Source organism: Parasteatoda tepidariorum, chromosome 8, assembly GCF_043381705.1.
Source record: "Parasteatoda tepidariorum isolate YZ-2023 chromosome 8, CAS_Ptep_4.0, whole genome shotgun sequence".
NCBI classification, from domain to species: Eukaryota; Metazoa; Arthropoda; class Arachnida; order Araneae; family Theridiidae; genus Parasteatoda; species Parasteatoda tepidariorum.
This window is the reverse complement of record NC_092211.1, coordinates 25,538,352-25,548,972: the sequence shown is the minus strand read 5'-3', so window position 1 is coordinate 25,548,972 and position 10,621 is coordinate 25,538,352. Positions and strand designations below refer to the sequence as shown.

The following is a 10,621-nucleotide window of genomic DNA, read 5'->3' as shown; positions in this document are numbered from 1 at the left end:
TTAGTGACAATAAAAGTTTAAACTGAACATATATTTTAAAACAAAAACAGCTACAAAAAATAAGAAATTTTTTTTTATTACTTTCAGGGATTAAAAATAGAAAAATCATGCACATTTTTATCTTTAAGTAGATATCAGCTAAGAAGAAAGGAACGCATGTATGTAATCGAATCAACTATAACGAAAGAACTCAACTTGTTTTCGACCTTGGCAAACAAAGAGCTCCTTTGGCCAAGTTTTTGACCTACATTCCACATTTATTTTATCTACTGCAGGAGTATCATTTAATCATCCATTTGGTTAACGTGCAGGGGGTGTAGCTCAGTGGTAGAGCGTTCGCTTTGCATGTGAAAGGCCCGGGGTTCGATCCCCCGCACCTCCATTTCTTTTACTATTGTTACAATAGAAGATTTCTGCTGCAAGCGTTTTTTTTTTTTTTTTTTTTTTTAAATTAAAATTGGAGTCCAAGTTTGTACAACGTAAATGATATAGCCATAAAATGGTTTTTAGCACTGAAAGAGTTTTAAATGATACATTTTATTTCAGAATCTTTATAATTTTTTATTTATTTATTTTTTAATAATTGCGCGTCCATCATTTGCCATTAAAATAGAGGGTTCCTGTCGCATGAATTTCGTTTAAACATACATAAAGTATAATTTTTCAATATTGAAATTATTGTCTAAGTTTTGCTATACGTTATTTTTTATCGTGAGAACAATGGATTATAAAATAGTTTTTTTAAGACGAAAATAATTTGTAAATGCTTTACTTTAATGTCGATAAATTAAAATAAAAAAAAGTAATATTTAAAAATAAAAAATAAAAATTTTTAAATTTTTTTTTTAACTTTCAGATTCATTAGTTCCATCGTAACTACAGTGCCTGGCTGTATTTTGAACAAAAAGTTAAGAATAATAATGCAATAATTACTTTCATGTCGGTAAATTAAAATATAAAAAAAATAAGTAATATATTTTTTTTAATATTTTTTTTTACTTTCAGATTCATTAGTTCCATCGTAACTACAGTGCCTGGCTGTATTTTGTACAAAAAGTTAAGAATAATAATGCAATAATTACTTTCATGTCGGTAAATTAAAATATAAAAAAAATAAGTAATATATTTTTTTTAATATTTTTTTTTACTTTCAGATTCATTAGTTCCATCGTAACTACAGTGCCTGGCTGTATTTTGTACAAAAAGTTAAGAATAATAATGCAATAATTACTTTCATGTCGGTAAATTAAAATATAAAAAAAATAAGTAATATATTTTTTTTAATATTTTTTTTTACTTTCAGATTCATTAGTTCCATCGTAACTACAGTGCCTGGCTGTATTTTGTACAAAAAGTTAAGAATAATAATGCAATAATTACTTTCATGTCGGTAAATTAAAATATAAAAAAAATAAGTAATATATTTTTTTTAATATTTTTTTTTACTTTCAGATTCATTAGTTCCATCGTAACTACAGTGCCTGGCTGTATTTTGTACAAAAAGTTAAGAATAATAATGCAATAATTACTTTCATGTCGGTAAATTAAAATATAAAAAAAATAAGTAATATATTTTTTTTAATATTTTTTTTTACTTTCAGATTCATTAGTTCCATCGTAACTACAGTGCCTGGCTGTATTTTGTACAAAAAGTTAAGAATAATAATGCAATAATTACTTTCATGTCGGTAAATTAAAATATAAAAAAAATAAGTAATATATTTTTTTTAATATTTTTTTTTACTTTCAGATTCATTAGTTCCATCGTAACTACAGTGCCTGGCTGTATTTTGTACAAAAAGTTAAGAATAATAATGCAATAATTACTTTCATGTCGGTAAATTAAAATATAAAAAAAATAAGTAATATATTTTTTTTAATATTTTTTTTTACTTTCAGATTCATTAGTTCCATCGTAACTACAGTGCCTGGCTGTATTTTGTACAAAAAGTTAAGAATAATAATGCAATAATTACTTTCATGTCGGTAAATTAAAATATAAAAAAAATAAGTAATATATTTTTTTTAATATTTTTTTTTACTTTCAGATTCATTAGTTCCATCGTAACTACAGTGCCTGGCTGTATTTTGTACAAAAAGTTAAGAATAATAATGCAATAATTACTTTCATGTCGGTAAATTAAAATATAAAAAAAATAAGTAATATATTTTTTTTAATATTTTTTTTTACTTTCAGATTCATTAGTTCCATCGTAACTACAGTGCCTGGCTGTATTTTGTACAAAAAGTTAAGAATAATAATGCAATAATTACTTTCATGTCGGTAAATTAAAATATAAAAAAAATAAGTAATATATTTTTTTTAATATTTTTTTTTACTTTCAGATTCATTAGTTCCATCGTAACTACAGTGCCTGGCTGTATTTTGTACAAAAAGTTAAGAATAATAATGCAATAATTACTTTCATGTCGGTAAATTAAAATATAAAAAAAATAAGTAATATATTTTTTTTAATATTTTTTTTTACTTTCAGATTCATTAGTTCCATCGTAACTACAGTGCCTGGCTGTATTTTGTACAAAAAGTTAAGAATAATAATGCAATAATTACTTTCATGTCGGTAAATTAAAATATAAAAAAAATAAGTAATATATTTTTTTTAATATTTTTTTTTACTTTCAGATTCATTAGTTCCATCGTAACTACAGTGCCTGGCTGTATTTTGTACAAAAAGTTAAGAATAATAATGCAATAATTACTTTCATGTCGGTAAATTAAAATATAAAAAAAATAAGTAATATATTTTTTTTAATATTTTTTTTTACTTTCAGATTCATTAGTTCCATCGTAACTACAGTGCCTGACCAAATTATTAGACGTACTGTAAGATTTTATGTAAAATCTTAATTATCAGGTAATTCTCTACAACTTTATCGTTTTTAAGCGGCTGAAACCGGATTAAACTTGCTTATGTTCGTGTATCAATTGGTAATCATTGTAATTCAATACGGTAAAAATAAATACAAATAGGAAGTATATAAAGAAAAATCTCCTCTATAAAAGCCCATCATATGTATGTTTAAATATAAAAGTATTGCCTATAAACTCGTGCAAAACACGCAATCATTAAAACACTACAGTGCGTCTAATAATTTGGTCTAATTATTATAATATACTAATATAATACCTGATATAATAAATATTCTATAGTTATATAATGTGTCGTCTAATTTATCCAATCGTCTAATTTATATTATATATCGTCTAATTTCACTAATTGATGCACGAACGTATTCAACTGCAAACCTGTTCCAGTCGCGAAAAAACAATAAAGGTGTATAGTATCACCTGATAATTCCGTTTTTTGCATAGAATCTTATAGTGTCTCTATTAATTAGGCCTAAGACTGTAGTTGGAGATAATTTAGAGTTCTTATCGAACAAATATTTTTAAAAAAAAATATAGAACAAAGAAAAAGGAAAAGAAAACCCTTTCAAATTACAGAAAAAAGAAAGTAAATAAATCAAAGCACTGTATCATCCCATAACTAGATTACTTATTGACCAGCATTTCTTATTTTGTTACTTACTGTAAAGATAATATTCTAATATATTTCGTTTTCAGGCATGAAAATAGAGTAGCTAAAGCGTTCGCATTGTTTGTGAACGGCAATTCCTCAAATTTCACCTCAATTTTTTTTCTTTGCTGGATCCCTAACCAAAGAATTTTTGCCTTCCATTAATATTTTTTATTTACTTTTCCTTTATTTATTTGTATTTCATTTAATTATATTTTATAAATTATAAATAAATATATTATTTACATTGTTTAAAACATATTTTTTATATCTATTTCTGCATTTTCAAGTTTCATCTTCTATTAATTTACAAATAACAACCTATACTCATTGCACTACTACTTTTTATGACACATCATAATAACAACCTTAAATATTTTCAAGAAAGATTGAACAGAATAAAGAATAAATATTATTCCCAGAGGCATTGATTTGTTTAGGGAACTTGGAGGGCTTTTTGTGAACCAACAGAATTAGCATGCACCAGTCACCATTTTGTACATGGGGTCTTCGGCTGGTGAGGATCGAACTCACGACAACTTGGATACGGGCCTAACGTCCTTCCAACCAGGTTATCCCCCCCAAACTTACCGTCTTTAAGACGACAGAAATATATATGCTAAGAAGTATTGGAAGCTATGAAACAATAGCAGAAACTATTAGTAGTGCGTATGTATATTGAAAACAACCATAAGGCAACAATTGTCGTCTTTCAAAATAAAAATAAATCTAGATTAAATAAAATATTTATTTCTCATTTTAATACATCAAGTACTTACATATGTTTAAAGACTAAAATTCTATTACTTGTATATTGTATAAATACTATTTTGTTACAAATATTATTATTTAATTTATTTGACCATTACACTTGCTATAATGCAATTTAATTTTTTTAAAAAGAAAAATAATAAATTTTGTCCTTTTGTTGTTCCGAAAAGGAATGGATTTAAATGAAATCATTCTCAAAATTAATTCTTATTGAAGAGTTTACACTTTCTAAATGAAGAAATTTTTATCAAAAACATCATCATCATAGTTGGCCAGACAGCCCAATGTGAGCCAATGCCTTCCTCTGAAGTTTTCTCCATAATGACTTCCAATTTTTCTTTGATCTCCAATTCTTTCCATTAATTGCAAGAAAAACGGACTCCGCCGAGTTAGTCCATCTCAAACGCGGCCTTCCCCGCTTTCTTGTTCCGACCCAATTTTCGGGTTTACGACATCCAGTGTTCAACTCCGTAGCTTTATAATTTTGAACCCAGCAAGGAGATTCTAATAATTGATAGTGTAGACCTCTAACCGTGAGTTTGTTACTCATGACTGTTGGTTAAAAGTTTAGCCTATTTTTAGCCTGCGCTCTCTTTGTGAATTATGAAAATGGCACAAAATATCAATTTGAAGAAAAAATTACAGTTTTGAAAATGAAAAGCGTTTATGATTCTATCTTTTAATATTTAAAAAGTTATATTAACGTTGCCTTACCTTACGTTACCTTAGCAAATGAAAATTTGTAAGAAATGAGAATTATTGATTGACTTTGGTAGTTTTACTCTAGCTGGAAAGTACTCGCCAAATTGCCAATTTAAAAAAAAGAAATTTAATCGATTTAAAAATGTTTAAAATCACAGATAATTCTTTCAAAAAAATGATATCAATAGTTTAAAACTATAGCTATGCCTTGAGTGTAATGCACTTAAACTTTGACTTTTTCTTTTACTTTGTGCAAGAGCTTGGAAAAACTCTGTTAAGCAGTTATGTCTCTGAGTGGGTAAGAAGAGTGGCCATGTTGAACTTCAATAAACTGTAAATTGTATGAAATTTCCACTAGTGTACTGTAATAATATAATCAGTATAATGAGGGAATAATGTTTATGTTAGTGTAAATTAAATAGATTTAAAAAATTTTAAAATGCACAGATAATTTTTTTAACAAAATGATATTAATAGTTTACAAATATAGCTATGCCTTGAGTGTAATGCACTTAAGCTTTGACTTTTTCTTTTACTTGGTGGAGGAACTTGGAAAAACTCTGTTAAACGGTTATGTCTCTGAGTGGGTAAGAATAGTGGCCTTGTTAAACCTTAATAATTGTGAATTGTATGAAACTTCGACTTATGTACTGTAATAATGTAATCTGGGTAAGGAGGGAATAATGTTTATGTTAATGTAAATTAAGTTCGTTATCTTGAAATGTGTTTCTTTCCTTGGAAGCATTCCGTTTTAAACTTTTAGCACATTTTCTAAATTTAATTTCTAAACATGTTGCTGAGACTGATTCATTCAATGTGATTTCAAATTCTTTATCTTTCGAAAAAAAACTTTTTTTACCCCTCAACAAAAATAAGAAAAGAAAAGATATAAAAAAGTTAGCGAAAAGAATTAGAATAAAGAGAGCAACAATTGTAACATATTATCCATCAATGCAATATTCGAATCATCTAATACATGCAAATGCATTTCCACATAAATATCAGAACTACTGCAAGTATTTGCAATCATTCCGGAATACATGATATTACATTTCACAAAAATTCCTATTTTCGAGGAACGCCAAGAAAATACTAAAACCGGAAAAAGAAAAAAAATATCAACACATTTCCTCCTTACTTTTTCATCCGTAGAATCTTTATTCGTTCTGCAAAAGATCATGTATATTTTGAAAAAAAGAAAAAAGTGCAGAAAAAAATGTATCAAAGAATTCGAAATGCCTCCACACGCAAGTATTCGAAGAATCGAACATTTTCCGCGATGCGCAGTTGAGATTTTGCGCATCCTCTAGCCTAGAGGGAGAATTCGATTGACTTGATAGGAAAACATAATCCAGGCATCTCTGCTGTCTCAGCTTTCACAATCACGAAACATTTATTGTAGCCTATTCCTATTGAAAATGCTTATTCCAGTTATATTCCAGGACAGATAAAATCGATAAATTACGAAGCAGAATGAATAATTCCATAAATTTTTTTCGAGTATTGTAAACAAACAACGCTGCATTTAAATTCTTTAAGTTTTCCGTAGTTGCGATTGTTAACAGAAGTAAAAAGGAAATTTTAGTTCGAGCAATAGTAAAAGTATAGAGAAAATGAATTTGTAATTTATTTCAATTTACTTGCTCTTTTCTTTTTATGTAAATTATTGTAAAATGCTTTTTGTTTTATTATTAAATAACAGGGGGCAACTGTCTTATTTCATTGCCACTCTCCAAACCCTATGTAATATATTTCCATTACATTTTTTTCAATTCAAAAAGTAGACGTAATCTTTACTAGTTGCATTGACCTAGAGCCTCTGTTACCGGGTGATCGGGAGAATCAGATCATTTTTGCTGCTCCAAGCTTCGTGTACTAAAATGAACAAAAATTGAAAATTCATTTGATTGAAACTACTAGTAAAAATTTATTATTTCCCTTTTCGATGAAGGAGCAGATAGAACCTTGGGCTAAGTACTCCTTACTCAAATTTACTTTGCATTTGGCGAGTGGGTGAACAAGAGGTTGTGTTTCTTCGTAATAATTTTTGACTCATAATGGTTTTTCCTTTTTTTTCTATTGAAAGTTGAAATTATTGGAATGGTTTCGATGTTTCAAGAATGGTGAATAGTGTTGTATACTATGAGCTGCTACAACCTGGTGATTCCATTACGGGCGATCGGTATAGACTACAATTGATTCATTTGAGCAGTGCATTACGAGAAAAACGGCCGGAATATGAGCAAAGACATAACAAAGTTATTCTTCAGCATAGTAATGGTCGGCCTAATGTCGCCAAAAATTATTTGGAAATGCTCAAGTGGGATATTTTACCACACCCGCTGTATTCGCTGGACATTGCTCCTTCTGATTATTGGTTGTTCCGACGGATGCAGCACGATTTGGCAGGTCAACAGTTCACTTCTTTCGTAGAAATCGGAAATTGGCTCCTAACTTGGATCGCCTCAAAAGACGGGACATTTTTTCGAAATGGAATTCGAAAATCGCCTGAGAGGTGGGAAAAAGTAGTAGCCAGCGATGGACAATGCTTTGATTAATCTGTCCATTCATTTTGTTCTGAAATAAATGCATTTTTTAACAAAGAAACGGACCGAACTAATTTGTACTCCAAATAAAATGTGGTATTATAATATTCATTGAAATAAGCCTACATTACATTCATTAAGACAAAAGAACAAAATTTTATTTAAGAAATAAATTGGTGCGTATAGGCACCATTCACCAAATCAATGAACAAACTATTTAGTCGAACGCTTGTTTTTTTAGGAATTTTTTAATTTTTTTTTTTATTTATTTTTCTTATTTTTTATGACTGACTTGCAACTTTAATCCATCATAAAAATATAATGATAAATCTCAAAAGGAACAATTATACATTTTCAAAAAATTTCATTTGTCAATAACCGTTTTAAGTTAAAAAACTTTAATAGTTTGAAAATTTCTCAACAGAAAGTGTTTACTACAATTGCATTTCCATTAATTTTTGGGTGTCTTAACAACCCTTGACAATATCAGAAAAATAAAATTAGTGAAAAATATACGTTACAGTGTTTATTTATTGAATATTTATTTAAAGGGTGAGTTTGCGCACCTGTGACAGAAAATGGATTAAGATAACATTAAAAGTTAAATCTTTACTGTCATCGGACGGTTACCGTTGAACTGTTAAAGAAGCTGTGATAGCTTCATCAACAGTTTTGCTTTTTAAACTTCTGTTTAATAACACCAGCTTTCATTGCTCTTAAAATTCGTTAAATAATTTCAACCAATTTATTTAGTAATAATGCGATAAGTTATTTCCCTGCAATATTTCACAATTTCGTACCGTCAGATGGGTTGACTTTGTGCAACGAGGGGTGACTTTGTGCAACGAGGAGTGACTTTGTGCAAACTGTCATTTTTTTTATTATTTGCGTCGCGCCATCTAGGGATATTTTTTTTACCCTCGGTATCAACTGATTTGAGTTGTCTAAGAATTCCTATTGTGGTAATGTAAACATCATCGTTCTTGGAAAATTGTGAGCTCAAGTTACAAGCAGTTTCAAAGTCACAGAGCAGACTTTCATTGGAGGCTTGAAAGTCTGCTCGGTTGAAGAAGTTCTAGTTATCCTGGCCCGGAAGGTAGGTTATACTTTAAAAGTCTTATCAATTGAGATAAAAAATCATGCATAATTTTTTGTTTTTAATCATCGTAATGTCAGTTATTTAATAATTAATAATTGCACAAAGTCATCCCACTTTGCACAAAGTAACCCCATCTGACGGTATTCATTATATTTAGGGCGCGGAACTCACAGTGGTTCGTTAATCTGGCACCACTAAAATGTGACTGGGAACATCATGAAATAATTATTAGTGATTGACCTGACCAGCAATTAATGTAAGGGGATGGTAAGTTGTTTTTAATTTTTGGTTTTCAGTTTCATGTTTTAAAAAGTAATTTTTTCCCCAACTATTATAATTCCTCTTGATCATGAATATTACGACGCATTATCTGGACTATAGTGTTTGATTTAAATTTAGTTCGCTAATTTAAAAAAAAATAATAATAAAATCGTGCAGAGACAAGTAAACAGACCAGTGAAAAGGTGTACGGAAAATCAATATGTTATATGTACTGGTCCTTTGGATAAGTAATATTTTTTTTATTTTTAATTTCAACCCCTGATTATGCGAAGTGCATTATTTGATTGGACATAGTTTTACACGAAGCTTATAATAATAGTAAATATATCTTGCTTCTTTTTAATAGTTGTAAAATAGTTAATAAGCTTAAATACCAACTTAAACATATATTTATCTCAAAATGTTGCGTAATAAGTTTTTCTTAAAGGATTAGTCTATTATAAAAAAGAAATTTCGCTTTAAATTTGAAGCCTTTCATTTGGAATAATAATCAAAATCAAAGTAACTGAAAGTAAATACTTTTAATAGGTGCACTTGTCGGCTTCAAGCATGATTGGCTGCCGAATTATGGCCGTTACCAAGCAAAATCCAATCCGAAAGTTGATTTAGCGAAACCAAACCTAATGACTGCAATGTTAACAGTAGCACATCATTTTGGTTATGCGCAACTAACTGATTTCAGAGGTCTTCTTCCTCTCGAGTTGTAGGTACCCAATTAAGTAAAAAATAACAATACTTTTATAACTTTCAATAATTTTATGGTGATGACAACTAAAGAAACTGATTCTTCAAAGGCGAAAAATCGACCATAGTTCCTTTTTTATTTTCTCTAATATTAAATCACGGAATAAAATATATTTTTCATTGGCTATAAATCATAATAGAATTCAACTTTCTTAGTATAGTGTCGACTTTTGCAGTATAGTATAGTTTTATAGATAATAGTTTCTTTTAAATAATGGAAATGGTATTTAGGTGCCCATTTTGTACCTCTTGTCGGGTCACCCACAACAACAGAAAATAATTTAAAATCAATTTTATGTTTACTCTCTAAGCTTAAAACATATTCTAATAATTTATGACATCTCTCCTTAAATTTCACCAGAATAAGAAACAAAAATTTATTATTTCAAGAAAAGTTAGGTCTTGTTAAGCAAAAAAGTCTTCTTCCTTCCAAGATTTTCCTATGCATACATTTGAGATTGATGCAACTTTTTGAGTTGAAGAATCGTCAGAATTAAAAAAATTTTCATATATTTTAAGTAAGGATAGATTTTGAGATTTTTAACTTTCATTTTGTTTTAATATTGTTTCGTGTAACATTTGTTTGAGCGTTAGCTATTAACATAATTTAATATTTGATTTGCTCGCGTGTTGCTGTTTTAGTATTTTTTGCAATGCTCTAACGTAGATTTCAAACATATGTAAACGAATAATTTGTTTGAATCATTCTTTTAAACTATAATGTCTCTGAAATCCTCATAGGTTGCGTCTATTATTTTCGTAAAATAAAAACTACTTAATAAATAGTTAATTTTTAGTTTTCCAGCTTTAATGCGCTAAAGTAATTTTTTTTTTTTAATTTTAAGAATTATAAAATGGTACATGTGTAAAAACAAAGCTAGATACTTCTACATGTTTTACTTGAATTAGTATAGATATATTCTAACGAACTTTCAGAA

General features: G+C 28.4%; 1 non-coding gene across 1 annotated transcript; it reads left to right on the top strand.

The window, feature by feature from the left end:
- Positions 1-310: 310 nt before the first annotated feature.
- TRNAA-UGC (transfer RNA alanine (anticodon UGC)) lies at positions 311-382 on the top strand. The gene has a single exon. It is a non-coding gene; the product is annotated as a tRNA-Ala (tRNA).
- Positions 383-10,621: the final 10,239 nt, after the last annotated feature.